The sequence below is a fragment of the Notamacropus eugenii genome, chromosome 2 (assembly GCF_028372415.1).
Source record: "Notamacropus eugenii isolate mMacEug1 chromosome 2, mMacEug1.pri_v2, whole genome shotgun sequence".
Lineage (NCBI taxonomy): Eukaryota > Metazoa > Chordata > Mammalia > Diprotodontia > Macropodidae > Notamacropus > Notamacropus eugenii.
Genome location: NC_092873.1, coordinates 252,774,917 through 252,782,378, shown reverse-complemented (window position 1 = coordinate 252,782,378; position 7,462 = coordinate 252,774,917).

Here is a 7,462-nt window from a genome sequence, read left to right as displayed (position 1 = left end):
AATTATCATTCAATCTTATTTAAGGTACTTACCTTAAATGCTGAGAAATTGAAATGGGCATCTTTCAAATCACAATTTAAAAAAATCTTTCACTTTCTCATTGAACTAGATTCGAGTTTATATTCTACTTATTGGTAATAATAATGATTGCTAGAATTTCTATAGTACTTTAAAAAGAAGAAGAGGGGACAAAGAGGAAGAGAAAGAGAGACAGAGGCAGAGAGAAAGTATTTATTAGGAAATAGGGAAGCCAGTTATGTGGTCAGTGTGACAGATAACAGAAAGATGTTCTGAATGTTCCAGTGGTAATAATATAATAGCTAATAATAGCTAATATTTACATAGCTATTACATACATTACATACATAATATTTACACAGCCAGACACTGTGCTAAGTACTTTATAAATATTATCTCATTTTATCCTCTGGAAAGCTCTGAAAGATAGGTGCTATTGTTATCATCCCCATTTTACAGTTGAGGAAACTGAGGTAAACAGTTTAGGTGACTTACCCAGAGTCATAGAGCTAGTAAGTGTCTTAGGAAGGATTTGAATTCAGATCTGGAATTCTATCCATTGCACCAATTACCTGCCCCACAGAATGTAAAAAGGAGGTCTCCCTAATATTGCGGGGATAAATATTTGATGTTGCTGTGTTTGCCCTTTGTTCTGGAAGAGGACCATGACCTCAAGATGATGGCATGACTTGCACTTGACTTTGATTCGAGTGAGGGGGTTGTGCAAGGTCACCTGTCTCACTTTCCCCTCCAGAGTCATCTGGGTCCAGAGGCCTGATATTCATCAGCATGTCTGTAGATGGCCCAGGATGCAATGGGAGACTCTGGTCATTTTAGGCTAAGGCCTTATCAGATTCTCACTTTGAGTGAGATATACCCATTCAATGAATAGATCTCTTTAAGTAGTTATTCATGGGATGACCCCTTTTAACAAAGAAAAAAATAACAAAAAAATCAAACGGGATGAGAAGACCTTCAGGGTTCCTGGGTAAAAAAGACACAGTTACTATTTAGTATTTACGTTCACTCTGTGCTAGGTAGGTGGGGACCTGAATTGGGTTTAAGACTTGGTCTTTGAGCAAGAAATCTAACCAGTAAACCCAAAGCAAAAAAGGCAGCTTTTTGCCATGAAAGTGTACTTTCTACTGGATAGAGTACCCAGGATGGAGAAGGGAAGAGAGAGGAGGGGAGGCGAGGATCATCAAGATGATGACATAACTTGCACTTGACTTTGATTTGAGTGAGGGAGGTTCTGCGCAAGGTCACCACCTTCACTTTCTCCTTCAGAGCCATCTGGGTCCAGTGGCCTGATATTCAAGAGGAGACTATAGATGAGAGTTTCCTTAGTAATTTTTCTTTTTTCTTTTTCAGAGGCAGCCTGACCCGTGCCATATCTGTTGCAAAATGCCCCTTTGTGCAGGGCCCATCACAGACCAATGCAGAACCAATCCTCAATGACCAAGGGCTGTTGACTGGGGGCACAAAGACCAAGGACAGACATCCTTTTCTTTTCAAAGATGGTTTGGTCATTGCCAAGTTAAAGTAAGATTTGACCTTATCAACTAGCTTCTGCTAACGTACCAATATTTCCTCCACGTTGCAAGTACATGGGAAAAAATTGACTAAAGAAACTCATAGAAAAAAGGGAAAGGACCTTTAAAAATCATTGACAATTCCCTCATTTTATCGGGGAACAGACAGAGGCTCAGAGAGAGGAACCCAAGATCATACACTTAGTTAGCAGCAGAGACAGGATGAGGCAGACTTATTGTAAAAAACAAGCAAACCCCTTTTTCAAAAATGAGGAACTAAGGGGTCTAAATGAGTTTAATCAAAAGTACATTGACTGTCCAAAGGAACAGAATAAAGTCTGATGAGATTAGGAACTTTTGGAATGATTCTAGTCTTACCTCCTTATTTTTGTTGTGTTCAATCATTTTCAGTCCTATCTGACTCTTCATGACCCCATTTGGGGTTTTCTTGGCAAAGATACTGGAGTGCTTTGTCACTTTCTTCTCCAGCTCATTTTACAGATTAGGAAACTGAGACAAATAGGCTTAAGTGACTTACCCAGGGTCACATGGCTAGTAAGTGTCTAAGGCTGGATTTGAATTTAGGAAGATAAGTCTTCCTGTCTCCAGATCCAACACTCATCTCCTTATTTTACGCAAGAGCAAAGTAGGATGGGACAGGGTCCAAATGACTTGCCCAAAGTCATGTAGATACACTCGTATTTTCTCTGTAGAGTCAATTGTTAAATTTTCAAAGTGAATAAGCTTTTACCCCTTCAGAAATCAACAAATGCTACAAATCAGGGCTTGAGTTATTTTGTTGATTGTTTAGACTTAAGAAAGTGGCAGAGAAAATGTCAATCATGCAAATTAAGCTTAAAAGTGTGTAGTGCCTTTCAGAGAGCTATTTGTTAAACATTTGCCAGCATATCCTTCTACAGGTTGCAAGTCCCCTGATTCCAAATTCAATGCTCTTCCCACAGCACCATATGTTAGGAAGCTAGAAATTAAGTTCATCGTTTACTATTTAGTCGTTTTCTGCTCATGAGAATGCTTTGTTTTCAGTTGAACTTGACCACTTTCATCCAGATTTCTTTAGGGCTGAGGAAAAAAAAGCGGGGGAGGAGGAAGAGTAAATCCAAAAATGGCTGGAGTTTTTCTTGGAAATAAGTACTGGACTTGTCTGTAATGTTTCCAATTCATCCCCTCCTCCTCTCCCCACCTTCTTCCGGGTAGTGTACAGGATATGTAAAATATTGAGGGCTATTTATGCTAACTCATTCCAATTACTTAAACCAGGAGTCTCTGTTTTAGATCATGAAGCTTAATATGTATAGTAGATCTGAAAGCCAGTGGCCAACATCTCACCCACCTTTCCACCCTAACTCCTTCTCAGAAGTTCTTAAAGATTCTAAGCAGGAAGTGGAAGAAGCACTGTTGGGAAGGAAGACAAATAATGATGCAGACCCTTTTTCTGCTCTATCCAGAAACATTACTGTTGCTCCAAAAGTTTCCTAGCCAGTAATGAAAAGGAGAGATAAAAAGTAACTTTTCACACTAAAATTTTAGGGCCCCTACCCTAAAATGTAGAAAAGTGAGTGTATAATTAGCTTTGTGCAGATTAGATCTATAGGTTAGTTTGGGATACAGAGATAGTATTAGGGATACAGACCTACCCTAGAAAGGGGCAGGCAGGGATACAGTGAGGGATCTACTTCTGGAAGACCTGTGATGCAAACTAGAATCCAGAGGTTTGACTTCTAGGGTGATGTATCCCAGAACCCCTTTCCTGGATTTCATAGTCACCACTGGGAAACTTAGGGTAGAAAGCCTCTGGGTTAAAATGCAGGAATTTGTTTTCTTGACTGCACATGTTTCTGAAGGATAAGTTGTTTTTCATTTTTTGTCAATTAGAAGGAGGGAGGGAAAGATAGAAGGGAGAGAAGGCATATGTTCATTGAAAAAAATGACATTTCAAAAGAAGGAAGTTAAGAGGAAGGAAAGGGGAAAGAAAGAGAAAAAGAAAGAGAGAAAGAAGAGAAAGGAAGGACAGAAGAAAAAGAAAGAAGGAAAGGAAGAAGAGAAAGGAAGGAAGGAGAGAAGGAAAGAAGGAAAGGAAAGAAAAAAAGGAGACTCTCAGGGGGTGCTCATTGCATCATTATGTCATGGGATTATGATCTGTGGGACTGGTGTCTTCAGCAGTCAACCCATAAAGCACATGTAGGAATGGAGCTGTGAACTGAGTTACTTCCAGAGAAACATGTTTTCATTTAGTACTGGAGAATTTGCTCGTTGGGATGATACAGCATTCTTTCTTGGTCTCTATAGACTTGTGCCTTAGGATGACACAACAATCCCTTGCTTTTATCAATCTCATTACGGGCACCAATAAGGGATAGGTGTGTCAGCCCCAAGCATTAGTCCGTAGGTGGCAGTCAGGGATTTCTGAGCCATCCTAAGGCACTTGTCTTAGTGTGCTAAGCCAGAACATAATGTCTCTCCAGAAGTGGCAAGGGACCTATGACCAGCACGATGCATGTTTCATGGGCCAGCCCCCGCAGGTCCCAGTCCAGCAGATTGAGGGACTCCTCAGATTACTCCCAGTACACTTAGATAAATTCTTTAACACTATGATGGGAGGATCTTACAATAGATGAGATCACCATCACAGTGTGGAAGGGAGGCAATTGACTTGAACCCTTCCCCGCTGGTTCAGAGATATAGTTCTCAGAACTTTATTTATTTTGTAAGGAAACCTAGACAGGTATTTGGACCACCTACAACAGGTTCTAAAGAAGGGAAAGAGAGAGAGGCTATACCTAATATAGGCTAGTTTGCTTGATGCTTTGAGGATAAGATCAAGAGAAAAAGACCATGGACAAAGGAGTATAATGTTAGTAAAAATGGCAACCAAGTATCATTGAAAGGACTTGGAGAGCATGAAAATGGTTGATGTAGTGCTGAAGAAAAGGAATTCTACGGATTTGATTTGTTCAGCAAACATCCCTTGGGTACCTACTATACAAAGAGCATTGTGCTAGGTGCTGGGAGGGATGCCAAGTTTAAAGAAGACCCAGCACCTGCCTGCCTTCATACAGTTTATATCCAGGTTGGGGTGGGGGTGGGGGGAGAGGGGAATAAGATGCAAACACAAATAACTAGTGGCTAGAGAGAAGGAAGTCAGGAATAGGTAATTTTGTTAATTTATCAGAATGAACCACCAGCTCTTTCAAAAATATGTTTTAGGTTGTTTTCACTCAATTTCCCTTTTAAAGAAAAGATATTTTAAGTCTTAAAGGAAAATATTGCACTATATTTTGCAACAACTTCTCACACCCACCCTATTATTTTTTTAAGGTGAGGGTTAAAGTTTAAGAGATTTCAAAGAATTCAAAGCATGCCTGACTTCCTCTATCCTTATCCAAATCAAGGAATTTGTTGTTTTTAAAGACAGAAGGAAAGCCCCTGAAGAGTTATCAACAGATGGGGAAATCCTATGCCTCTCATAGTGAAGCTTTGTTTCATTCAAGACACCAGGCGGGGATTTCTCAAACTCTCCACTCACAATCTCATCCTAAAGGAAAGTGAAACTGCCTCCTTCCGATGCTTGACTTTAGAGTGAACGGCCTGCTGGTATGTGGGCTAAACCACCACCTCACTTTTCATTAAACCAGATAATCCCACTGCAGCAAAAACGTCCTCAGTAGATGGGGGTGTGCATTGAACCAGACTGAAGTGCTGGTTTGGGGCCTGTGGGATCACTTAGGCCGCATTCATACACTTGTTTGGGAACGTTTTTTTGACTTCCCTGTTATAGATAGCTGCCACCAGACATCCCAGGAGAGTCTTGTGAACTCACAAAGGGACTGAGACTTCTCCTTTTCCTTCACCCCACAGCACCAGCTGCCTCTCAGATTTAAAAAAATTGGGCAGCAAGGAGCTCAGGTCACACAGTTTGTGAATCATACATACTGGCCCAGACTGCTGACCTCAGCATTTGTCCTACTGTCAGTCCTCTGTTTGGACTTGGATTGAGCCTTCTGGTGTTTGTTGTCATAAAAATAATAAAGCAGAACTTGGAGTCAGAAAGCCCTGAGTTCAAATGTGGCCTCAGATACTTTACTAGCTGTGTGAGCTGAGCAAGTCACTTAATTCAGTCTCAGTTTCTTCATCTGTAAAATGGGGATAAAAATAGTACCTGTGGGTTTGTTGTGAGGGTTTAAGCGAGTTAATGTTAAGTGAGTTAAAGTGCTTTGCAAACCTTAAATAAAAACAATTATTATCATTATTAATAGAAAAACAATAGCTCTTTATGGTTTGCAAGAGATAAACTTTGTAAGAAATAAACTTCTCCCTAGATTTTCTGGACATTTTTTTGATCTGTGGTTCTTTTGATCCATAGCTGAATCTCTACTCTGTCCCTTTTGGTTAAAAATTCTTCCCTGTTCTCATTCTCCAAAGTGGAGCATGAGGAAGCTGGGCTCTTCAGCCATCATTCAGAGTAGCTGGGCTAGAAAAGTTCTAGGCAGGTTGAGGCCACCTTTACACAATATGGCCCTGGAACATTAACACTGTGTGTGTGTGTGTGTGTGTGTGTGTGTGTGTGTGTGTGTGTGTGTGTGTGTGTGTGTGTGTGTGTGTGGCAATCAGGGTTAAATGACTTGCCCAGGGTCACACAGATTTTAAGTGTCAAGTATCTGGATTTGAACTCAGGTCTTTCTGACTCCAAGGCCACTGCTCTAGCCACTGTGCCACCTACCTGCTCCATTAACAGTCTTTCATGATGGAATGCTCCTCTGAACTTAAACCATATTATAAATAACAGTATTATTTTTCTTCTAAATTATATTATAATTATTTCTTTCTCTCCACTCTGTTCCCATCATTCCAGTTGAAGCCCAAGAAAACCAAAGGCCAGTTGCCATCATGCATTGGCCAGGTGCAACTTCCCAAGCTGGGCCTTGTGCCAGCTAAGATGCTCACGAGGAAATTTACATGGAAGCGTTAGTCAGCACAAGGGCAGGGCCAGGACAGGCTGGACAGGAGAATAGAACACTTTCCCTTGGCATTGACTTAGGATTTACGTAAATAAAACTTCAGGATAGGCCTGCTAATGAGAGCAGGGAAGGAAAGTTTACTATAATTTTCATTATGACCTATGAGTGGCAAGTTGGAGTGAATGTTTACTTCCATGCCAAAAAATTGCTCATAAACTGAAATGATAAAGCTCCTTCATCAGGATGGTACTAGACATAAATCATAGATCTAGAGCTGGGAGGGAACTTTAGGGGCTTAACAGGAAAGGAAACCGAGGCCCAGAGTGAGTTAAGTGACTTGCCCATGTAGGCTAGTTTATGTCATATATTATGCAAGTTTTCTTCTGTAGTTAAAATTTGGGAGGGACAGCTAGGTGGCAGAGTAGATAGAGCACTGGACCTGAAGTTAGGAGGACCTGGGTTCATATCAAGCCTTAGACACACACTAGCCATGTGACCCTAGGCAAGTCATTTAACCTCAACTGCCTCAAAAAAAAAAAAAAAAGATTTGGGGGACATCTTTCATCCCACATCTGTTCAAGGCTTCATAATAATGAGTCATGTAGGAGGCCTCTGCTGTTTTCATTTTAATACTGCATTAATTACATGCCCTCTACCCAAAAGTGACCCCATGAGAACTCCTTGGGAAGCAAAGACAAAAATGACACCTTCCCTACCCTCGAGGAGTTTACGTACTACTAGACTTATGTTGATTTCTATTAGATCTGAGATCTGATCATTTTAAAAAAGTATTATGTTTAAATGAAATGTGCTATTATCTTCATCATTATCGTGAGTGAATTTTTTGTGAATGAGGTTCCACTAGGCATGGCAAATTCTCCTTGTAGGAATAAAATCCTCATTGCATCATTGGCAGAGAGGAGATCTTTAGACGTG